The sequence below is a fragment of the Panthera leo genome, chromosome B4 (assembly GCF_018350215.1).
Source record: "Panthera leo isolate Ple1 chromosome B4, P.leo_Ple1_pat1.1, whole genome shotgun sequence".
Taxonomy (NCBI): domain Eukaryota; kingdom Metazoa; phylum Chordata; class Mammalia; order Carnivora; family Felidae; genus Panthera; species Panthera leo.
In genome coordinates this window covers 48,867,367-48,893,328 of record NC_056685.1, presented here as the reverse complement: position 1 = coordinate 48,893,328, position 25,962 = coordinate 48,867,367, and the positions used below count along the sequence as shown (strand labels likewise).

Below are 25,962 nucleotides of genomic sequence, written 5' to 3'. Positions count from 1 at the left end.
TATAAGAATGATAGAAGCACTTTTTGTTTGATTTGGTTTGAAAATGGTAAATTTACAGATTTATCTGTTCTGAATTCTATTTACAGTTCTTGGTAAGACATACAATACAAATAAGGAGGAATAAATCCCACACTATAAAATCCTGGAATCATAACTGGGTTTCTGATAGATTAGTAATGTGAAAAAAGTACTAAATATGCCACATTATGTATTGTATAATCCAAACAGTTATACATGTGGTTCTTGAAATGGTGTTAAACTTTCCCCAAAGAATGACTTCATCCCTATCTGTGTTATGAAAACACAGTAAAAATTTTAAAACTTTTTCAGCAAGTTCCTATTGTGAATTTGGGATGTTGGGATTTCCTCATTCTAAAAACACTCCTTTAAGCCCTGCAATAAGGATTGATTTCTGCTATTTATTGCTTTAATCATTTTAGTGTATCATAATGGGTCTACTTAGAGTACTTCATTGTTGTCTCTTTCTGGTGAAACTCTGTTGTTTAGACAACTCTGCTAATGTTATTAAGTTCATGATATTTAATTCCTCTGTGGACTACACAGTTTCATTTTTTACTTGCTCTCAGACTGAATATTTAGCAACATTTTCTTCCATGTAACTTTGGTTACAGGAAAAATTCCAGGAGAGAGTGAATGGATCAATCAACTCCTTAGAGAAGAGTATCAGAGTACAACTCTTGCTAAGTAAAATGGTGTACCTTTAGACAGAGGGGAAATGTGATTGGAGCTGCTTCAGAATCTTATATAAAATATGTGAGTAATGGTAGTTAGCTGGGGAAAGAGCAATCAAAATATAAATGAGTTCTGGAAAGTGGAAAATGCTAAGGCATGTGATGATAGGAAGGCCTCACTCTGGGATGGTGAGATAAATGTGCAAGAATATGGGATTATTTAAGAAATGGAGCAAAACTGAGGAGTGAAGAGTCAATGGAGGGATAGAAAGAGATCGTTAGGGTAGGTGTGAATGTTGGCAGACAGGAAAGGAGGAGAGGAGAGAGTAAGCCTGTTAAATTTTGAAGCAGAGCTGTGAGCTTGGGTGCTTAAGAAACAGAAACTAGTTTAAGGATTTGCTGAGTGGGAAACCCATAGAATGAGACATCACTGCTTCAGGTGGTTGCAAGATGAATACTTTCAAGTGTCTGGAGAAAGGGCTGGTTTTCCACAATCTCAAGACAGAAAGCATTGGCTGACAAACTTTGAAAGGCTCCAAAAGTGTGCCTACGTGTGAGTCATGCCCTCTACATGGACCTTTGGTAAATGTCATCCAAATACAACTATTCGAATGGAGTCTGATGCAGGCCTCGTTTCCAAGAAAGGAGAGATCGTGGCCTGAGCCGATACCAAGAGTTGGACACTTAACTAACTGACTGAGCCACCCAGGTGCCCCACTCTCCTGACATCTTTAGCCAGTAGGATCAAGCACACTTGACCTCAGACATACCATTTCTGGGTACGTGCACATCAGGCCAGTGGGGTATTTTGGTGGAGAGGGTAGTAAGGGTGAGGAACTGTGGTCCCAAGGACTTAGGGATTAGAGGGAGAGCATTCCTTTCCTTCAGAGGGAAAGAGGGAGAAGAGAGTAAGTGGCAGGAATTCCCAGGGAGCCTAATGATTGCCCTGGCCTCTTCACATCACAACATCACATTACACGTTGCTGAGCCAGTCTGTATCCCTGTCTCTAACACATGGGGAAAAAGTAAAGCTAATATTGTTGCTCATAGAGATTTTTTTTTGGGGGGGGTGCGGTTCTTTCATGTATTTTGTTTACATTTTTAGCTAAATCTTATGGATAGTTTGCTTGAAATACATGGAGTTGGGTGTTCAGGGACAAGAGTTAGTTATCATATCCAGTTACGGAAAACGTTTGAGAGTTATTTGGATGTCTTTATCTGTGTTAGCATACATGACTGTTACTCTGTTCACCCAGGATCTAAAGCTGAATACCTATTCACTTATTCCCCATTTACTATTCAGCCATGTCAACTACTGTATCCTCAGATGAGCTACTAAATGAAACAGGAATATCTTATTATGTGACTCATCCTTCTGTTTTTTCCCCTGTATTTCAGATTTATAATGGTGTGGTGTGAAGAGATCCAGGATTTCCATTTCTGCTTTCCCTTTCCTGCCAAGCTCATGACCCCTGCCAATTCCATCCTTTCCTTCCATTTGCCTGTTTTGGTTTGGGTTCTGGACTCTTTGGGAGTTTATAGAACAGGAGCCATTTACACTCCCCCCCCCCCCCCCCCCCCCGCCCCCAAATGGGACAAGTATCTTAATTGAGGTCAGGCCAACACCAACTGTGACAGAATCTTCCCCTCATCCGCCTGGCACAGGGGAAGAATTCATACACTAGAAGAATGGCATGAAACTGTGCCTCCTAACAGTGGCCATTGGGATAAAGCTAATGCCCAGTTGGAGGCACGACACAGTGACTTCTTTTGCCAGGCTTGATTGTTCTGCTTGGTTCCAAGCCAGATGGCAACCTGGTGGGTGACCCATTGGCTCTCGCCTTTCCCCAACCCACTCATGTCTAAGATAAAATGTCCAGCTGTCCCTTTGCAGGACTTACCCTGTGGAAACAGTAATTGCCCTCACTGTTACTTGATATTTACATAATTTTGTTTAAATTTGTAACTATAGTACTATCAATATGACTTTATTAGCAGTGTGAAAGCTTCAAATTGCTTGCCAGAATTCAAGAATGAAATCCATTTAACACGAGGCTGTTTAAAGTATTAAAAGAACTTCGGGATTGAGCGTAGGAGAGGAAGTGTGAAGATGTGAATTATTGAACTAGTGTAGTCCATGTGCTATAAAAAGTTATTTTGATCACTAGAAATACTTGTACCGAGGTTTGCAGTCGTTTTTAATACCTTTTATCCTTCAGTCACTCTCTGACATATGTAAGTCAGAAATGAACATCCCAGGTTTCCCTCACGTGGACATATATCTGCTGCCTCTGAAGGTACTTAGGCTTTTGTTCCTGGATTATTGTATAATATTCAGGATGCCTTATTTGAACAGTGATAATAGCTGTTATCTATTGATAATAATGTATGGCTGTTATGATTTGTTTTTAAGTCTGAAATGTAGTTGGAGGTATATGAAGAAATCAAGAGAGAATTCTGAAAAACAAAGTCCTGATTGTTTTGCAGAACTTCATCTGCATAGGTCTTCCATTTTAACACTAGCTTTGCTTTCTGCGATGATGATGATGCATTACTAATAGCATTTTTACAGTTACATTTTATTTAATTAAAAAATCTTCTCGAAAGTAACAGAGAAAGCCCAGGAACTTTATTGATGATATTTCTGGACACACTTTTGGTTTTTTTTTTAATTTTTTTTTTTTTTAACGTTTATTTATTTTTGAGACAGAGAGAGACAGAGCATGAACAGGGGAGGGTCACAGAGAGAGGGAGACACAGAATCTGAAACAGGCTCCAGGCTCTGAGCTGTCAGCACAGAGCCCGACGCGGGGCTCGAACCCATGGACCGTGAGATCATGACCTGAGCCGAAGTCGGACGCCCAACTGACTGAGCCACCCAGGCGCCCCAACACTTTTGTTTTTAAACAAAGCTGAATTACTTTGGTAGGTTTGGGGAGAGAACACTTATTCCTGCTAGCCAACACTGGGGTCTCTTATTTACCACTGGATTTGCAGCTGTAGGAAATATCCTGATTTCTTAAGGATCCAGTTACAGCCTGAAGCACATTTCTGTAAGATACAGTGCTATAAATAAATGGCCGTTATCCTAGAAATACTTTTGCTGCCATAATGTCACTGAAATGCTACTAATATTGCCAATGTCATTATAAAAGTAATGATTGCCTTGCCTTCCTCATGGGATTTTATGAAACGAGATAAGATAGTAGACTCAAAAGTATTTTTAAAGATTATAGGTGATCAGGGGTGCCTTTGTGGCTCAGTCCATTAAGTGTCCGACTCTTGATCTTGGCTCAGGTCATGATCTCACGGTTCGTGAGTTTGAGCCCCAGGTTGGGCTCTGAGCTGATAACGCGAAGCCTGCTTGGGCTTCTCTCTCTCTGCCCCTCTTCTCCCTCCCTCCCTCTCTCTCTTTCTCTCTCTCTGTCTCTGTCTCTCTCTCTCTCTCTCTGTCTCTCTCTCTCTGTCTCTTTCTCTCTCTCTAAATAAACAGAACAAAACGAAAAGACTGTAGTTGATCAATAAATATAAACAGATATAATACAATTTACTTTTCTACTATTTTATCACAGCTAACATCACTATTAACATCTTCACTGTTGAAGTATAATTTCTCAGGTCTAATATCCTCTATTTACTAATTTACCAGGAAAGGGAAGGCACATCATGCCAGTTGGTAATCTAGAATTTATAATTGGAGATTTTTTTTTTTTTTAATTTTCTTCGGGAATCTGAGGCCTCAATGTAATAATAATGTTGATTTTGAGCCCCTAAATTTCTTTACCCCCCTAAGTTTTATTGAGGTATAATTGATAAGTAAACATTGTATGTATTTAAAATGTACAATGTGATGGTTTGATATACATATACCTTGTGAAATGATTACTACAATGAAGTTAATTAACACATCCATCACCTCACATAGTCAACCTTTTTTTTTTTTTTTTTTGGTGTGGTGAGAACACTTAAAATCTACTCTCAGCAAATTTCAACAATACAAAACAGTATTATTAACTCTAGTCTTCATGCTGTACATTGGATCCCCAGAATTTCTTCATCTTATAGCTGGAAGTTTATATCTTTTGACTAGCATCTCCCCTCTACCTTCTATCCCCCAAGCCCCTGGCAACCACCATTCTACTTGTTGATCTGTGAGTTTGTCTTTTTTTTAGATTTCACATATAAGTGAGATTATACAATATTTGTCTTGCTCTGACTTATTTCGCTTAGCATAATGTCCTCTAAGTTCATTCATGTTGTCTTAAATGGCAAGATTTCCTTCTTTCCATTGGCTGAGTAATATTCCTATGTGTATATATATATCACATTTTTTCCTTATGCATTCATCCCTTGATGGACACTTAGGTTGTTTCTGTATCTTGGCTATTGTGAATAATGCTACAGTGAAAATGGGGGTGTATCTCTTTGAGGTACTGCTTTTATTTCCTTTGTATATACACCCAGAAGAGATTGTTTCCGGAATGTGATTGCTAGATTATATGGTAGTTCCATTTTTATTTTTTGAGCAATCTCTGCTGTTTTCCATAATGGCTCTACCAGTTTGCATTCCCACCAACAGTGAATAAGAGCTCTCTTTTCTCTGCACATTTGCCAACACTTGTTATCTCTTGTTGATGATAGCCATCCTAACAGGTGTGAGGTGATACCACATTGTGGTTTTGATTTGCATTTCCTTGATGATGAATGATGTTAAGCATCTTTTGTGTATTTGTTTGCCATTTATGTGTCCTTGTGGGAAAAATATCTATTCAGGTCCCTTGCTCATTTTAAAAATCTGATTATTTTTTGCTATTGAGTTGCGTGTGTTCTGTATATGTTTTGAACATTAACCTCTCATCAGATATATGGTTTGCAAAGATACATTCCTTTTCATTTCATTGCTGAGAGTATATGACTTCTCCTTAAAGGCTGTACCCAATCCTGAGGGGCCGGCTCTGTCCTTTGGAGAATTTTAAGAACCCCGACTCATTAGCTTCTTATTTGATATCAAATAATGTTACTGTTGGTTCTGTGTGTTAACTTTGTGCATCAGCCTGATAACTGGGTTTCCATCTTGCTTGGTGACTACCCCAGACCTAGTCACAGATTTCCTATATTGACTACTTGTCTTGGCCTTAAAAACCTGCCCAGGATCTCTTAATTGTCTTTGGTTTCTTAACTTGAGTTGACCACCCCCACCCACCCCAACCCTCCCATACCCACACACCTCCAGATTTATGTCTTGCTTGAGTCCCAGTTTCTTCACTAGCAGTCCAGCTAACATGTTATCTGAACTATGGTGTAAATGGAATTTGGTAGGACTGGTACTAAGGAGAAGGGGGGATGTCCAGGTGTACAGAGGAGAGGGGAAAATTGACATGAACAGAGAAGAAAAGTACGAAAGGACCAGTACATGTCTTCATTCATAACATTGTGAACTTTGTAAAGGAAAGAAATCTTACCCGTTGTTTACTGCTCTATCTCTGTATAAGCCCAGCATTTAACCTAGCCAGTAAATATTTGCTGAATGATTGTTTGGGGGATACACTGAATTGACTGGTTTGCCTGGGGGGCACTTCAGTGTGAACTTTTAGGGACTGGGATCGACTTCAGCCTTGTTTACTGCTAGAGCTGTACATATTTTTGTTGAATGAATAAGTATTGGGATCACTGGAATTGACACTAGCATTCTGAAATCGATAATGCAGAATCTCAAATGTCATGCCAAGGATTTGGGTCTCATGATAAGAAAGGAAGCAGAGGTATGGATCTTATTATCTCCCTCTGCTGCCTAATGTAATAAGAATTTTGTTCTTTAAGTATACTCTTATTTACACTAAAGCATTCAGAAAGAGAATTCTTTTGATTCTGAGGAAAAGAAGGGCTATTTTTATATAAGGTCTTCCTTTTTGAGTTAATTTAAGTTCAATATTTAAATAGGTAGATATGCTTCTAAAATATGCTTTTAAAAATTTGCTTTTTGGCTAGTTAACACTTTTATACACACTAATTCCAGAAATATATTTCTTTTTAATATCATGTGAATAACAGCTCTGCTTTCAAGTACTCAACTAGGAGATGAAAGGCATCCACTGTTTTCATTCTTGCTGGTCTATTTTGGCATTCAATGGTGTTAAGCAAGTATTCACTGCTTTAGGCTCCTTGAATCTGGGCTCTGAAGTGAGTGCTTCTACATGTCAGACTCACATCTTCATCCACCTTTATCTCTGCACTCTGGTGTGGGCCATTTTAAGCCATAAGGATGTATAGTTTCCAAATACTATACTACTCTGGGAAAGTGAAACCTATCCAGAGTACAAATTGAATGATTCTATTAAAGAGGACAGGTTATCTTGATAGATGATACACTTCAAGGAATTTCGTCTCAATGTTTTACCTTCAGAGAGTGCTTGTACTGCTTATGGGATCAAAGCGTCCCTGATTGGGATAAACATCAGCTTCATGTGTAACTTTGAGAATTTTTTTCTCTTTTTCTTTTCTTTTCTTTTCTTTTCTTTTTCTTTTTCTTTTCTTTCTTTTTTTTTTTTTTTGGTGCATGTTTGTCCACCATAGGATAGAGCATAGAGCTAGGCTTGCTAATCAAGAGGAATTGCTTCCGCCAGGTATGACTTAAAACCGGAGCTGGAATTAGGGCAGGGCCATGGCAAGAGCATACCGAGCACCAGAATGACAGGTGTGTCCTCTACAGGGTACGAGATCACTGTCACTGTTGGCTCCCTGCTCTCTCCCTATCTTCATCCAAGCACCCGGCAGGTTGAGAAAGATAGAGTCCAATTCTCCAGGCAGTCGTCCTCAGCAGGAGGGAACCGAGGAACGTTATCATCTGAAATCATGGACTTAGGGGGCAAAAGGCAGGAAGCTTGAGGTTTTTGAAATGTAAATATTCTGTGGCAAGTGATTAATTTTTCTTAGATGAATTACTGTAGCCACTCTAGATTTTGTTTACTGTGGGAGCTGATTCTTTTTAGGCATACTGATGTATAATAGCACAAGTAAAATCTCCCAACTAATGTTGGAAAACTTAGAAAATAGAAAATAATCATCTATAATTTTAAGATACAGAATTGTTAATATTTTGTATTTGATTTTAATGATGAACACAATTATTGCTCTGCCTTGTTTTGAGGAGGATAAGTTATTTTTCCACCAATACTATCATAATTGTTGTCATCCTCTTCCTCAAATATTTATTAATTCCTGGCTAATACACAAGAAAAGTTCCAGGAAGAGTGGAGAAGATAAATAAATGGAAGATGTGGCTTCTTTTTTTTTTTTTTTTAAGAAGATTATTTTCTATTTAGGACTGAACATATGTCCTGGGAAAATAAAATTAAAATATATGACTTATTCATAATATCCATGATTATTAAGCTCCTTTATGTGCTAGTCACTGTCCTCAATGTGTGAGAAATCATGTTGAATAAAATGTCGTTTCTACGTTAAACTTAATGTCCAGGGGAGATAATAGACAAGCAAATCAGAATTTCAGTAAATTGGAGTGTGTGAATTGTTAGTGAAGTGCCACAGAGAGAGTGCTTGCTATAGGAAGACAGTGCATTGAAAGAGGTATTGAATAACGTACTGGACAGTTTGGATGCCAGAATAAAAACATTCTTGTAAGTACTTGCTTCTTACGTTGCTCCTCAGTGAGAGTCTAAGGCATAACTCTAAGTAGTCAAGTAATAAAAACATTTTGGTAACAGTGTGAAAGTAATATAGTTCAGGGGTGGATCTTGTGAAATTTGGTTAAATGGGCCTTAAATTCTTTCTAGTACCAATTGTCTTAATATTTGCTTTTGTCGGGAGTTTAACATCAAAATTTGACAAGTGCACAAAGTGCTCAGGTTCTGTGGTGTAGGTTGAAAAGGAGACCTTATATTTTATATTCTAGGTTGGCAGGTGTCAAGGTTAGTATTCCATTATGAAATTTAAGAACTGATCTGCATTCTTTTCTTTTATTTAGGCAATGCATGTTTCCACCTCTGCAAGGAGGGAATTTGATGAAAGAGAAAAAGCTTACATCCATTATACCTTGGATATTTTGTCTCTATCTGCCATGAAACTTGTTGTAGAATAGAATTTTTACAGCCAATTTTTCTATTTTACACCAACTTGGTATATTTTATTTTCTTTATGTCAGATGAAAGAAATGAGAACTTACTTTTTTCTACTTTGAGTTGTTCAGTTCCAGAGGGAAAAATACCAAGAGAGCTATGAGAAGCTTTAAGAAAAGGCGTTCAGACACTTAACTGTCTGAAGTTGTTTGTGTAGAGTTTTGTGTGTCCTAGTTCAAAAAGCAAGGTGTTTAAAAACCCAGACTTAGAAAATTGGTATCATTAAGGATGATTCTTATCTAGTCATTTTAGTTTTCTTACTAGGTACATTTATTTGATAATAAATACAATTGGTGAGTATTTGACTATGAATATTGCTTACATAATATCCAAATTTGCATTGTGAAGCATGTTTTGCAGTTTTCAGAACACTTTTACATTATTATGTTATTTGAGCCTCAGAGGTCTTATGTAGTAGGTCAGGCTGGTGGTATGATTATCCCCATTTTGCTGATGAGAAATCAGGATGCAAGGTTATGAGACTTAACCTGTGGCTATTAGTTACTAAGTGGTGGGGTTTGGTACAGGTTTTCTGACAGCACATTCTTTGCTCTTTTTACTGTGTTATAGGGCACTGATTTTTTTTGTAAATGAGTATTTGTTCTGTTGTATGTCAAAATCAGGTCCATGTGGTGTCTCTGAGTCATTGATTTCTCCTTTCTGCAAGCTGAATGGCCACGGGGGGACAGGAGAAAAGGTTTGGACTTCCTCCCAAGTGATCATTTCCTCAGCTGGCACTTTCTTATCAATGCAGTGTTGAAGATGGTAACTTGGGGGTCTCAGATCAGCTCACAAAAAATAATTGAACTTATAAAATTCCTGAACTGACATTATTAGAACTAACTTGTTGCTCATAAAATAATATGATGTTTAAAAATAAGTTTCCAGCAAACAGGAAGTGAATTTCTTAATGTACTAGGATTAAGTACTTTCACTAACTACATTAGCTATATATGATAATCAGTTCAGATGAGCATTGATAAATTAGACTGTGCACTTAGGAGAACCAAAATAAAATCAGTTCATTAACTACTGAGTCCTTCTGTTGGAGCCACAACATACATAGGTTAAATTTTAGAGTTAACAGGGCCAAATGTAGACAATAGAGTCTCTAGAAAGAAAAAGGACATATTACTGATGATTACTAAAAGAGTGAGGTCATGTTAGAAGAAGGAATTATGGGCACTTGGTGGCTCAGTTGGTTGAGGGTCCAACTCTTGATTTCAGCTCAGGTCATGATCCCAGGGTCATGGGATTGAGCCCCCACCAGGCTCCATGCTGAGTGTAGAGCCTGCTTAGCGCTCTCTCTCTCTCTCTCTCTCTCTCTCTCTCTCTCTCTCTCTTTCTCTCCCCCCCTCCCTCTCCCTCCCTCCCTCCTCTTTCGCTGCTTATACTCTCTCTAAAATTAAAATAAAAAAGGAATTAGTATAGTACAAACATGCCTGACATAATTCAGGAGTATGCAGACAGTAGCTGGGGGGGTAGGAAAATACATGCTGGGGATAGTTGTAGATGAGTTTGATGAGCTCAATTATGGTGGACCATGAATTCCAGGACAAGAGATTTGTTGCTCTTCAAGTTAAAGATTGCAGTGCTCTTCTAGCCTAGGACTCATGTTTTCCAGGTAAGGAAACCAAAGTGAATCATTCAAATTAGTTAGTGGAGAAATTGGGCCTGGAACCAAGGCTTCTTAATTATTAAGCTAATGTTGCTTCTATTATGTGATCTTATATGTTGTTGCCGTTGTTGGTTCTGGGACAGAGAGTAGCAAAGTGAAAGCATTGCTTTTTAAGAGTAAAACTTTCACAGTCTTAGAAAAAGGATTAGAAGGAAAAGTTATTTGAAATAGGAAGACCGGTGAAGCTTATTTTGATAAATCTGGCGTGAGGTGATACAGAATGAAAAAGATGGAGGAGTCAGTAACAACTAGAGTTTCAGGCTGAGTGATGAGGAAAAAGGAGACGTATTAAAATAAGTTAGTAAATTTGGAGAGTAAACTTGTTTTGTGAGGAAGTTCAAGCTCATTTTTGAATACATTAGGAAAGCAATGAGAGTTGTTTTATTAGGCAGACAAGAATATGGGACTCATGTTGCAAATGTTAAATTATACTTTGCAGGTAATGAGGATTGACTAGTAGCATAGCATGTATTATAGAACTAATCTCTTCACACGGTACAACTGAAGGCAATTTAATTCCAGAAAATCTCCCTAAGACTGTTGCTTTAAGAGAAACTTATCTATTAGATGTGTCATTGATGAAACGTCTGGTTAATTAACTGGTTAACTGGTGTGGGCAAGCTCACCTCAAGAAGAACTTTACTGGCCCAACTGTGTGATGCTTCTTCTCCAATAAAAGTATTAGTTGGGTGTGCAACCCCATGTAAAACCTATGTGTTACAGAGAAGGGTCTTACCTTTCAGCCATTCATTGCTGGAGCGGCTTTATGATATTTTATGATGTGATCACATTTTTGGTCATGATTGTAATTCAGTTTAATAACATTAACTGGTTTCGTTTGGGCAATGTATTTCTCTAGTCACTCTTCATTTATTATTTTTAAACTTCTTTGTTTGAGTGAAACCAAAGGTAACAGCTGTTGATGTTTCTGCGAAGTGGTGGTGAACCTGAGCTGTTATCTACGTGGTCCATGAAAATTTTAAAGATGGGGCCCGTGTCTTTGTTTACCTTCTCTTTGTGTGTTTCTAAGGATTTCTAAGACTTTAAAGTATACTTATTAACTTTATTCATTACTAACCAGTTTACTTACATTTCGGGGGCCTTGATGTTCCCATAACCTGTTTGTCCAACATTTATCATTCTATCTTACCTGCCTAGATTTGAATCTAAGCTTCACTGCTGAATGAGTTTGCAAGTTATGACAGATTTCCATGTTTCCATTTTTTGTCATTTATTGGACAGTATTACTACCTACCTTGTGGGCTTGTTGTGAGAATTAAGTTATGAAATATGTCAAGCACCTGAAGAGCCTGGCACAGCGCAAACACTCAGATCTTAGCTGTTGTTATTGTTACTGTCCTATTGCACTCTCCTGTTCGTGGTTCGTCCTTGTATCCCTTGGAACTAGAACAGTGTTTGCATTTAGTAAGAATTTTTGAAGGGTTAATTGACCAAGGAAGGGGCGGAGGAAGGTGTCACAGGGTATCTCATAGGGTGAAACAGTGAGAGGCCAGCAATTTTTGTCATAAGTGCTATATCCATTCTTGCTCAGCTCCACTCTAGGTGAAAACTTCTCCTTAGTCATTAAGAATTAATGTTATTGATCCCAATGTGGTTTTGTCAGGAAAGCAGTTAGGTTAATCTTAGTTGGAAGTGGTTAATAGTTTCCCAGTAGTTTTTACAGTTTAAAAAGTATGTCCTAACTGGGGTGCCTGGCTGGCTCAGTTGGTACAGCATGCAAGTCTTGATCTTGGGTCATGAATTTGAGCCCTACATTATACATAGAGCTGACTTAAAAGAAAAAAAGTATTTGTTACCCATTCTTGTTGCTTGCCCTTGAAGCCTGCCCGGGTGAAGAACAGTTTTTTCAGATATACCTTTCTGGGTAGGATCCCCTCTGTAGGCAGTCCAGTTTTGCCTGGGAATCTAAGCCTGAGGACAGCTTGTTGATTGTTTTTAGTTTCTTTACTGCTGCTGCTTTTGAACATCCAGGCCTCTAAAGCACCATTTTTTGTTTCCTTAAATAGCATTGCCTTCTTCCTATCATTACCAGTCCACATACATGTGCTTAAGTTAATGGCTTTGAGCAACATGATGTATTAATTGTTTTTCTCATCATTTTGCTACAAGGGAGGCATTATTTCTATTTTACACCCCTGGAAACTGAGGCTTAGCGTGGTTGATAAGTACCTTTCCTAAAGCTATGCAGTAATTGTCAAAGCTGAGATTTAAACTTGGGAAAAACAGTCTTATGTTAACCTATACTATCTCTGCTGGTTCTAATGAAGGTCTCAGCGTCAAATCTATATGACACCAACATTCCAGGGCAGCTTTGTGAATTAGTGTGTGTATTTGTATGTGCTTTGTAGCTTTTGAGTTCTATACAGATTTAGTCATTAATAGTGATCTAGTCCTTTATGCATCTCTCCTTTTTTTAAAAAAATTTCTAGTCTTGTTCACAAGATTTCTAGACTGCTCAGATTGTTTTTTCTTTAAGCATGATTTCCATCCTCTGTTGCCATCTTAGAGTGGCTTCTGTTGATTAGTATTCACTGTATGGAAGGGTCCCCATGTGTCAGAAAACGTAAGAAGAAAGAGACTTTCAGAGTCTTTTTTGAAAAGTTTTGTTTACTAGTAGTCTTCTTTTCAGTAGAGTCAGTGATTAAGAATGTGGGCCGTGGTCAGACAGACCTGGCTCAAATCCTGCCTCTGCTCTATGACCTTGGAACTTTGAACATATTTCGTAACCTCTTTAAGCCTTAGCATCTTTACCTGTAAAATGGGAGTAATACTAATAATGCCAGCCTATCATAAAGAACACACGAGCAAAGGTATATGCTGTGTTTAGTGTGGCACCTTGCACATAAAGTGCTGTCAGTAAGTCTTAGCTGGTATTATAGATTGAAGGCTAGGCTTAGAAGAGTAACCCAGGAATATTGTCTGTGTTGAATTCAAGTGATCTGCAATAGATGTGCCCTCTAGGGGATAAGGGGTAAAGGTAAGAGTACAATGGAAGTCTCTTAAGGTTCTAGTCCCAGGTTTGATAGGCTCAGTCCCTTCATGGAGTACTTAACAAAGGGGCATGTAATGATTTGATCCTGAAGCCCTTAGAGAATGAAGGTGCATATACTTATATGTGAATTCAGCAAACATTTACTAATCACCTGCTGCTGCCAGGCGCTACTATGCAGATGCTGATGATAGAAAAGGAAAATAAGTCTTTCTCTGTCTTTTTGAAGCTTATATTCCAACTGTGGGACCAGTATGTAAATAAATAACTGATATAACATGGTAAGTGTTTTAAGTTGTATGCAAAATGCCCTAGGGCATCAAGTGAGTTGGAAGGAAGCCCATTCTTGTTGATACTTTATCTTCAAGGGTAAGAATTTTCTTATAGGAGCATTAGTCCAGTGATTACTTTGATATTTTTTAGTGTAGATTTATCCTTCAAACACCAAATATATTTCAAGTGTAAGTAAGATTTGGCTGTGTAACTGAAAGCAGCCTACCTTTAAACTTTTCAAATAATATTATTTATCCAAAATCTATACAACTTAAGTAAATAGAAGTTATAGGCAAATTCTTGGCCTGCTGATTTCATAAAGAACACCCAAAGCTTCAGTGTATAAAGGGGTTTCTTAGTTCATCAGTGTGTGTGTTTTCCAAATTATTATTTATGCCCACGGGAAATATTGTTGGCATTTGGGAAGAAGTGAGTGTAATATCAGGTAGCATAACAATACTGTTAACTGGTAGAATAATGATTGGATGTTGACAATTGGAATATTAGCTACTGTGAAACACTATCTAACAGAACAATGCTAGGAAACTGTGTGTGTGTGTATGTGTGTGTGTACACACACTTCTGTAGTTTATATAAAATATTAAAATACATTGAATATGTATTTATAATTTATATCATAGTATAATCAAATCCATGTATCACATCATTATGTGGAAGAAATTATTTTTCTCATTTTGCAGATGAAGGCACTAAAACTTGCCTGAAATGATGTGAAACTAATAAGTGATGGAACAAAAACTGAATTTCAAAGCCTTTGTACTTTTCACCTTTTTGTGTTGAATACAACTGTTTCTCACTTAACAGGATTCATCATACAATAATTTAAATTACACATATGTTATCCAAACTTGAAGAATTTGAGCCAAACTCCATGTACCCCTCTACCTCAACCTGAGTCTTTCTAGTGCCAGACAAAGTGAACAAAAAACTTTGGAAGTAAAAAAATCTAAAGTCTGGCAGTTTGCCTATATTTATGTTTTTAAAGTTACTGCTTTTCCATTTTCAACTGTTTCAGCTGTTTTCAGCGTACTAGCTGTACTTAATAAAGAGATCAACCATTACTTATAAACAAAGCATAACATTTTAGCTAAAAATTGAGAAAAATGCCTACTAGTTGAGACATTAGTGTTACTATTTTGTTAAAACATTTTTTTTCTCATACAAACATGTAGTGAAGTTTTAAATTCTTAAAAGTACTTCTGTTATAATATTTTAAGTACCATTTGTTTAATGTGCTGTATACCCCCTATTTAAAAAAATTGTATTTTGGAAACCTTCAAATATACAAGGTAGACAAACTAGTATAATGAACTCCTAGGTAGCCATCATTGAGATTCAGCAGTTACTAACTCTGGGCTAATCTTGGTTCACTGATCTGCCCCTTTCCATTTTTTCTCTTCTGTGTGAAACTAAGCAGGTGTCAGATGTACCATTTTATTTGTAAATATTTCAGTATGTTATTCTAAAAGATAAAAACACTTTAAAATGTAGTAACCATAATTTAATTATCATACCTGAAACTTAAAGTTAATTCTAAATATTACTAAATAATTAATGTTCAATTTGCCAATGGTTTCATAAGGCTTCTTTTTGCATTTGTTTGAGTCAGGGTCCAAATGGTGTCCTTTATTCTTATTAATATGTACTTTGCTACATATTGCTGATGGGGTCTTGGTGGTATAGTTTAACATGTCCTTATCTCCTGTGTGTTTTTTATAAAGTGGTAGAGTCTAGAGACTTAATCAAATTCAGATTTCCTTCCTTCTTTCCTTCCTTCCTTTCTCCCTGTCTCTCACCTCCGCTTCTCTTTCTTTTCCTCCCTTTGTTCTCCCCATCCTCCTCACTTCCTAATATACGAATGGTATTTCTTCTCTCAGGAGACATATGTGGTGGTTTTTTTTTTTGTTTTTTTTTTTTTTATACTAGTAGCTGTTTTGCCTCCATACTTGAATTCATTAGGAGTTGCACAGGATGATATTTTAATTGCCGCTTTATATTGGTTTATTCTCTGGAATGAGTCTACAAAGAAAAACTCCCCCTCATGTACTATTTGTTTAGCTAATTGTATAGTTTATATAAAAGAGTTTGGATAAATGCTTCATTCTTTATTCCTTTCTGAATTTTCATTTTTATTTTTTTAATTTAAAAGATTTATTTTTATTTTTAAATATAATTTATTGCCAAGTTAGCTAACATAAAGTGTTTACAGTGTGCTCTTGGTTTCAGGAGTAGATTCCCATGATTCATCGCTTATATACAATATCCAGCGCTCATCCCAACAAGTACCCTCCTCAATGCCCATCACTTGTTTTCCTCCCCGCCCCACCATTAACCCTCAGTTTGTTCTCTGTATTTAAGAGTCTCTTATGGTTTGCCTCCCTCTCTGTTTGAAAGTATCTTTTTCTCCTCCTCTTGCCCCATGGTCTTCTGTTCAGCTTCTCAAATTCCACATATGAGTGAAAACATGATATCTTTCTCTGACTGACTTATTTCACTTAGCATCATACCTTCCAGTTCCATCCATGTTGTTGCAAATGTAAGATTCTTTCTCATTTCAAGTAGTACTCCATTGTATATATATACCACATCTTCTTTATCCATTCATCAGTTGATGGGCATTTACGCTCTTTCCATAATTTGTCTATTGTTGATAGCACTGCTATAAACATTGGGGTACATGTGCCCCTATGAATCAGCACTACTGTATCCTTTGGATAAATTCCTAGTCAGTTTCAGAATTTGTGATAGTAGGAGTCATTGGGGAAATTTTGACATATTTAAGCAAAGCATCTGGAGAATATAGAATAGTTATAGAACCAAATCCTAAACATGAATTGATAAACTAGCAAAAATGGAAAATTGGTTTTGAAGGAATATGAAAGTGTTAATGATTATAGCTGTTTTTAAAAAATGTTTATTTATTTATTTTGAGAGAGAGAGCATGCACGAGCTAGAGTGAGCAGGGGAGGGAGCAGAGAGAGAGAGGGAGAGAGAGAATCCCAAGCAGGCTCTGCTCTGTCAGCACAGAGCCTGACGTGGGCCTTGAACTCACGAACTTGAGATCTTGAGCCAAAATCAAAAGTCAGATGCTTAAGTAACTGAGCCACCTAGGTGCCCTGATAGTAGCTCTTTTTAAAGCAAACAATGTGTGGTGCTTTGAGAAGTACACCTTCTATAAGAGAGTACATCTTTACACGTTTAGTACACTCTTAGGTATGCAGTGATGAAAAGCATGGATTCTGAAGCCAAATTTCCTGTATTTTAATTTTGGTTCTTTATTTACCGGTGTAACTTTGGGCAAGTTATTTACGGTCTGCATGCCTCCATTTTCTTAATTTTAAAACAGGATAATAATAGAGCCTTCATCATAGGGTTGTTGTTGAGAACTGAATGTGTTCACACATGTTAGGCCCTTCTAGCTGAGTATAGCTATAAGGGCCAATAAATTCTCAGTAAATATTAACTGATCCTCTTGTCAATAGTTTTCATTGCTATTATAGTGGAAAGGAGGGAGGGAATTTCTGATACTTATCTTTAATCCATGTCATAGTTTTACTTTTGATATATTTTTTTTCTCATCCATTTTATATATTCCAGCCTTCTTGAAGTCACACTTATGACCCTTACTGAATTAAAGTGTCTAGGCATTGCACATCAATGTGCAATAATGTTGCACGTTGGTAACATCATAAAAAGAGAAACAACCAAATATTATATGTCTCTTGCTTATACCTCTGTTACACATCTAAATAGTATTAAAATTTAATTATATATATGGTGGTGTTTTCTACTGAACTGTGAACCTTATGAAGGGAGAGACTGTTTAATATAGTGCTTGGTTTTAGTTATGAGGCCTAAGTCCCTAATATTTGCTCATTTAACTACATTAACATTTCATTTATCAGGTTTGCCTAATAATATGCTTTCCAAGTTCAAAATAAGTGCATTTCCTAGCTATATACTTCAGAGTTAATTCTGAAGTATATTATAATTCTGTATATATAATTCTGTAAATATTAGAATTTTATTTATTTTTAAACTGTTAAGTTGGTAATTTTTCTTCTAAGTATCAAGTCCTTTTTAGTCTTCTTAAACAGAATGTTACTTATTACTATGCATACTATTTATTTGGATCGTAATATAGTGTATCCTTGAAATTAATGTATGCATGGGTTCTATGTCAAATATTCCAAGGATGCCTTATACAGTTTTTCTTTCCATTGTGTCATAATCTCTCATTACAATCTACCAATTTCTTTCTGCTGTTGTTTCTTTCTGTTAACCTCTAGTAGTCCTAGCTCCCCAAATTCAGATTTAATGCTTCTGATCAATGCTTCTCCCTGCTGTGGATTGATTTGACTACCAAGTTCATTAGAACTTTTTCTACAATAAGATTTTAAAAGATCTAAACTGAGCTTCCGGGCATCTTCCCAGAGTCAAATGCAGAAATTTAGCACGTAGATGATGTGGCATCTATTTCACTAGCCATGTAACTTTTTAATTTACTCTTTGACATTGCTGAGGTTGTCATTTATGTGTGGCCTCTAGGCAAGTGAGATTATATTATATTAGGATATGAACAGAAGAATGAGGTGCTGATCTTCAGTGTTTCCATGCTGATACAGAGTTGGGATTTCTGTTCGAACTCCTGTACTCCAAAGTCCATTCTCATTGCTCTTAGAGTCACATGTCAAAAAAGTCCATACTTGAATTATTATAGTTCTTGAACATTATATGGTATTACTTATTGTTTTTTATTTACAGCACGAACTCTCTATCTTATTTAACTTAAAAAATGTTTTTAGTTGTTTTTGAGAGAGAGAGAAAGAAAGAGACAGAGCATGAGCGGGGGAGGTGCAGAGAGAGGGAGACACAGAATCCAAAGCAGGCTCCAGGCTCTGAGCTGTCAGCACAGAGCCTAACAGGGGGCTCAAACCCAAGGACTGTGAGGTCATGACTTGAGCCGAGGTTGGACACCTAACCGCCTGAGCCACCCAGGCGTCCCATGTCTTATTATTTAACTTAAAATTTTTTTTCACACATATGGATTCGCTAAATATCTGATGGATAGGTACCTGCTGAAGATATATATTATTATATATCAGTTATTATCAGTGATATTAATATCAGTGATATTATCAGTTACACAGATATAAGTCATTTGATAACATGCCCTTACAATCAATGTTGGGGTGTGCATTTTAAATGTTTGTTTCTAGACCTTGAGCTGAATATATAGGTCCAACTATATATAGGAAAAAATTGAATATGCCTAATATACATATAGTTTGTAAACTGCTAGGAAAATGTTAAAAGTTGCAAAATAAAGTACCTCTGAGGCATTTGGTCCATTCAAATCCTAGTGTAATAAGTCTTAGAATTGTAGTTCGTTTGGAAGTTAGTACTTCTCAGAGTTACTGCAATGCAGGACTAAATCAGAGGGCGTGTTAATATGCCGATCCCAATATTTGATCCCGTATGATTTCTTTCTTTTTTATCTTTTCCATCCATATAATTTTTCACTACATAAAGAGAACAAAAAATTTAAAAGAGAACATACCTGTTTTACGCAAAAACGACTGCTGCTTTCATACTGTGCTTCAAAGTGGAATTTAATTTGTATTCACTTATTTTTATGTACAGGTCATCTTTAACACAGCTCTCGTTGGACTGAAGTGGAAAAATGAGAATTGGAGCATATTTTCATTTTTGAGGTGAGTCCACTTGTAGAGAGATGAGTGTATTTCAAGCTATCTGCTGTTTCTCAGGAAATTTTGACATTCGCATGTACTCTGAGAAACACTACAGTTACACATGAAGTGCTGAGTGTGAGCCTGAGAGTCCCGGGCTGAATCTAGGGCTTGCCCCTGCCTTCATGCCCAGTCCTGCTGCAGGGGCCGTTGGTGTGGTGCCCTGCTTACTTGACTTCTTTGTGTCAGTTTGCCTGTTTTTAAAAGAGGGATGATGGGACTGTTGACTCAGCTTACCTTCCAGATTACATGTTTTGAAAATAAATTGAGATCATGGATATGTAAGTGTTTCATTAAGAAAAACGGTAGGTAGAGGTACTAAAACTGTCAACTGTCAGTAAGTTCAATGGGTCTTAACATTTATATGCATAGAATCTTTATGAGTATGAAATTTTGGATGTTACTGTAGCCTACTAGCAGCGGAACGGTAGGAAGACTGTGCCATCTTCTATATTATTTCTGAGAAAAATGGCAAGCACAAAAAGAAGAGGGGAAAGTAAGAGGAGGAAGAAGCAGCAGAGGAAAGAAAACAAAACCACTTGGGTGGCTTGGAAAGTACTGGCATTTTTAGAATTAAAAATGTCTTCATTTACTGGGATGTATTTGAAGGAATTGTTAATCTGTGGATTACTAAATGCATTTTCTTTGTGTGTATGTGTGTGAAACAAAGTATTATTAATAATAGTTCAGATGTACTGAATTGTTCACTTTAAAAGGGTGAGTTTTATGGTATGCAAATTATATCTCAATATTTAAATGCATTTTCTATTAAAAACCTGTACACATTATTTTCAATATTTTTATATTCTGTATTTTACATTCTTGATGTGGGGGAAAAAATCTAGTTCTGATTTTTCTCTTCCTTGGTGTTTTAGCCATTCATCTGGATACCTTGGTATAGGTGATCTGAGGCTTGCTTGAGTAATACTGAGTGGGTGTTTCTTTTAGCTTCATAAATTTGTTTGTTTTGTTTGTCTTCTTAACTTCCTTTATTTCTCTTGTTTTTCTTCAACTCACCCGGCACACGTCATGTCTTTATCTGTTTTTGGGCTTAGGATTTGCACATAACCTTTTATTCTGGGTGTCCCAAATTGTATCCTGAAGCTTTTTAAAGGTGCCAGGATACTATTTAGCAATTGTGGTTATGATATTTCTTTCTAGTAACTATGTTTTAAGAGTATTTCCTTATATCTTGGGAGAGAAATACCGGTCAGATGGTAGTAAAATTACCGTCTTCCTGCACTCTGTCTTCAGATATTATGGATTCTAGTGCAGTGGCTGTTGCTGTAGCTAGATCATTTGGTTATCTTTTGTCTAACATTGCAGTTGCTGACTCTCTCTGTGTCTTAGTCCAGAAGAAAATGTTAAATTTTTCTCATACAATGTACTTACTCAGTTCCTTGTTGAAGGACTGCGGGGGCGGTGTTCAAGGTCCCTCACAGCCATCAGCCACCTGTCTTTTAATCTTCAATCCGGTTTCAACAGTTTTAATTCTCTTGCTCTAACCTCTAATTTATTGCTTGGCTGAGTCATCTAGCAACTACTTTTGTGCTCTCTTAATACAATTGCCAGTCATATTCTTTTGTATTTTTAAGAAATGTTGTTTGTGACTTACTAAACAACTGGCTTATTTAGTTCCACCTAAAAGTCATTTCTTTGGTTTCCCCCAAAAAAGTAATTGACCAGTCTAAAGAAACATAATCGTAGAGGGGTTTTACCAATTGCCTTTTTATCTAGATAGTGCGTGTAGGCTGTAGGAGGAAAGCCTGTTCACAGCTTTCACCATCCAACACTTGTAAAATTTAGGACATGTAGTCTCTTGAACCTCAAATTTTATAGTTGTAAAGTAGGTATAGTGTTACTGACATCATAGAATTGTAAGGATTGAATTGAGATAGCATACAGAAAGTGCCCAATACAGTATGGAGCACAAATTTGTGCTTAGGTAGTTATTGTCATTGGTGATTCATCCTTTTCCTGCAATTTGTTATCATCATTGTCATGGTTGTGAGATGAAGCCCAAAAGGAGTTTTGTACCAGTGAGCTAGAGACACAATGCAGTATTGACAAAAGTCTGCTGTTGAAATTGTGTGTAGATATGGATTCTTTGATACACCCTTCGTCTTCGTTACCATGAGAAGGTCCAAGCCTAGAGGTAGGTCAGCATGTATAAGATTACTAAAGACTTACAGAAATGGGTTAATTGGTAGCTAATGAGCTGTTTCTGAGAATAGCACTAGAGTTTTAGGAAATACACAGTTTCACTTCAGACTTAGCCCTTGGAAGTAAGCAGTTATTTAAACTGTTTACCTTTGCAGAAACAATACACTAAAAGTATTAACCACTTAAAAATTTTACTTTTTCAGTATGTGTTTCTGTTTTTTGGATATGATGAAAAAATTCAGCTACCAAGTCAGATTTTAAAGAAGAGACATATATAGCAATTAATCATTCAGCTTTCTTTTGCCTGCATACAGGCACACTTTATTTTCTTTCATTTTAGAGTGTGAGCATACAAGATGTCGGGATGAGATAACAGCACATCAGGTGGCTTCTTGCTATCAGTTTGGGGATGATTGAAATTACTGACACATAAAATGCAGTGAAATCTTTTTATACAAGAATACCAGAAAAAACAGATGTTTCTATTTGGAAAATACCCTAGCTCTTTGAATCTTTGGTGTGAGGTTTGCATGAGGTGAGAAAGACCTGAGTGTGTGAAACATTTAAAATGGTGAAAAGTTTGTTTTAAAGTTTTATATTCTGAATTTAACTCTTAAAACTATTTTGAAAAGGGAATAAATATTTCCAAGATGACAAAGATTCTGTGCAGGGGATTTGATGAAATCAGCAAAAAATTGGGGTAACAAGATTATTCTATCCAACAAGGATTTATTTCCAGATGATATAAAGACAGGCTTTTAAGATACCATAAGATATATTGTTGACTGAACTTTCTGCCTGAGATGCATTTCTGAAATGAGTAAATGGAATATTTAAATGTCATATGTAAACTTGTCATTTGTGAATCCATTTTTGAAGCAATACTTAACGTCTAATAGACCTTTTGTGCAATTAAAGAGTTTCTTAAAAAAAGATTCTCATATTTACATGGAGATAAGGGAGGTGATGCTGTTTGTCTCTATTTTTGTAGTTATATGGGAAGCGTAGTTATTTTCTGAGGAGGGGTGAAGGCAAGGAGGAGCATGCTCTATTATAACTTGAGAATGTGGTCACTATGGGGAATATGGTGTGGAGTCCACCACAATCAGAGACCAACTAAGACTGGTACAGATTTGTTGTGTGTCTCATTATCAAGTTTATAATTCTCCTTAGTAAACCAGGAAGCAAATGTAAAGAAGGTTGAGTAGTACTAGGCCACAATGAAGATAAAGTCTCTGCCCTCAAAAACTTCATAGTTTCCTTTACAAAATAGAATGTTCTGTCTTAAAGTCCCCGAGTTTCTAGGCTCCCTGTAGACATGAACAACCTAGTTCCAGTGTATCCTATTGAATCTCTATTTTTTTGATCATCTCCAAGTACTTAGCTCAGTGTTTGGAATATGCATTGATTAAATTAAACTGGCAATATGGAATCAAATGCTAAAGGGAAAGGCTGTGCTGTTATTTTTATTTTTTTATTTTTGAGAGAGAGAGGCAGAGAGAGAGGGAGACAGAGGATCTGAAGCAGGCTCTGTGCCATTAGCCCAGAGCCCAATGCAGGCCTTGAACCCATGAACCAGGAGATCATGACCTGAGCTGAAGTTGGATGTTTAACCAACTGAGCCACCCAGGCACCTCTGTGCTTTTATTCTTAATAGTGGCTAACATGATGTAGCTCACCTTTAGAGGAATCACACTGGTCTTCTCCTCAAAAACCATGTAAACAAGAAAAGAATATAAAGTGAAATACTTAAAGTTATGGGAAAACCATGGAGTGCCTGGGTGGCCCAGTCAGTGATGCATCTAACTCGATCGCAGCTCAGGTCTTGATCTCAGGGTTGTGAGTTCAAGCCCAGCATTGCACTCCATGCTGGGCATGAAGCCTACTTTAAAAACAAAACAAAAACATTATGGGAAAACCAAATCCAAACCACCAGTCTAGAATTCTGTATCCAGGAAAGTTATCCTTCAAAAATGGAGACATAAAGACCTTCTGAGACAAAACAAGGACAACACCGCACTGGGAATTTGTCACCAGTACACCTGCCTTGAAAGAAATGTTAAAAGAAATATGATTTGTAAATATTCTAGTCTGTGGCTTGTCTTTTTATGTTTTTGTGTTTTTTAGCATATTTTTACCGGCTTAAATATTTTGCTCCCAAAGTTTGATATCAAAATATATTGTGCTTTAACTGTTTCTGGAAATAGTATCTCTGAAATGACTGTTTTCAGTAAAGCTTACTTAAAATCTTAGATATAGCATGATTAGGCAGTGGGGCGGGGAGTCAGGTTACATTGCAGGACCAATGACAGACTGCTGACATCACCATGAGTTTTGGAGCAAAAATGGCCTAAAAGTTGTCCTGCGTTGGGCTGAAATGGCCAAATGTCTGTACCCCCACCTTGATCACTCATTGGTCCTGGGCCTCCCTGGGAAGGGCATGACCTTGGGCTTGGTAGCTTACTGCCCCTGACGCAATCCCTCAAAGGGCTGATTGCTCAAGGCTGTCTGCTGACTGTACAGCCAGCAGCTGGGACAAGGAATCATTCCTTGAAGGGATATCTGGGTGGGACCTCTCCAGGTCTACCTCAGATCTGTAGGTCTGGGGCCCATTTTATGTTTGGTAAGAGGCCCTGTAGATCTGGGGCAAGAGGACTCTAATAAATCTGTATATGTGGACAAACCAGCGTTCCCTTAGCGGAGTCACCTGCAAAGCAAAGGGCTCAAAAGCAGAGCTTGGGGAAACAGTTAAAGGAACTAAGTACGAAAAACAGTAACGAAAGTATAAATCTTAGATTTGTAATGTTCTTTTGTGTTCAACGCATAAAGCAGAACTATCAGACTTAAATTTTCACGCAAAAAGGTATGTGCTTTCCTAAAGTAGATATGGTGCCCTGAAGAGACATGCCTGACCTTTGAAATTCAATTAATGACTCAGCACCTGGAAGGATGTTCCTGATTATTGTCCTGGTGCTTTTGTAACATCCTCTGTGGTTCTTTGCCTGAGGAGCAGATTACCTTACCATGCATCAGGAGTCAATATTAAAAGGGCCACTGCTGTAGTTTCTGTAAGCTTCATCTCTTGGACTGTTATTAGTTTGGTACAGGGCACTGATTAAATTATATACATGCATATACCCCCAAATCGCTGCCTGGTTTGAAAATGGAATCTCTGAATTGGCTTCTGTGTCTGTTTTAAGAGTTATTACCATGGGAATGAATAGTCTGCTTAGTTTTATAGTTGGCATGGTTCTTCCAGGTTAAGTCACCTGTGTTTTCTTATGACCAGTTGGCCACACTAAAAAAAGCAAGTAGTTAGAATGCAAAACTAGTGATTTAGTAGAATTAGCCACATCAATGCTTTTAATCTGTTGATTATTTCCTTTCATGCTAATCAGCAGGGGTTTCCTTGGTTCGGTTTTAAACTTGTCCATTGCAATCAGAACGGGCGGGGATTTGTTATCCTGTGCTGTAGTTGTGAACTTTTCTTCATTTGTTGAAGCATAATGGGGGAGAGAGAAGAAAACGGACAAAAACATCATGATAAAAGAAACAAGGTTTATTCATTTTTAATTTTCTTAATTCTTACTTTTGCTTAATTTTACTCTGTCATCATTTCATATACTTTGCTTTACTGTATGTACATAAACTGTGGCAGTGGATCAGCTGTCTTAAACCTGTAGGTTTCTACAAACATTAATTAAGGTATTTCAATTAGGTTTACAATATAACACAAGAATGAAGAGGGGCGAATACAAGCAAAACAATGAATTGGGGGTAATGATTTGTTGATTTGGAGATAGACACACACATACACGCATGCACGCACTATTTTGCCTAATGGCCAAACTGGATATGATAAGAGTTTCCTGCTTGGGGTCAGTGCTCCTATAGCGAACCCAGTTCTGTACAGCCCGAGATCTTTAGAAGTTAAATCAGCTGGGAAAACAATGAGAACCCCAGATGCCACAGGCCTTGTGAGATTTAAACAGTAAAACTGTAGTTACTTGTGTATAACTCAACTTTACACAAATTAATAAGATTTCCTGAGTGGGATGAGGATTTAAGAGAGCTAGTAAATTTCAAAGCCTGAAAAAATACCACATACTGAATTACAGTCTCATCTATTTAATAATTTAAATCTGAGGAGTCACATATGCAACAAAGTTTAAATTAGTTCAGTTCTGGTTATGATACGTCCTCTTTAACTCATGACTCAGTAATCAAAATGATTTTCCAT

The 25,962-nt window shown here is 37.1% G+C and overlaps 1 protein-coding gene across 3 annotated transcripts in view; it reads left to right on the top strand.

Annotated features, from left to right (window-relative positions):
• The window catches only part of EPS8 (epidermal growth factor receptor pathway substrate 8), a 188,601-nt gene that overhangs the window by 40,672 nt on the left and 121,967 nt on the right, over positions 1 to 25,962 (top strand). For all 3 annotated transcript variants that reach the window (XM_042945904.1, XM_042945901.1, XM_042945902.1), the window contains one exon: positions 19,453 to 19,523. The gene's annotated coding sequence lies outside the window, so the exon portion shown is untranslated. The remainder of the gene's footprint in view (positions 1 to 19,452; positions 19,524 to 25,962) is intronic.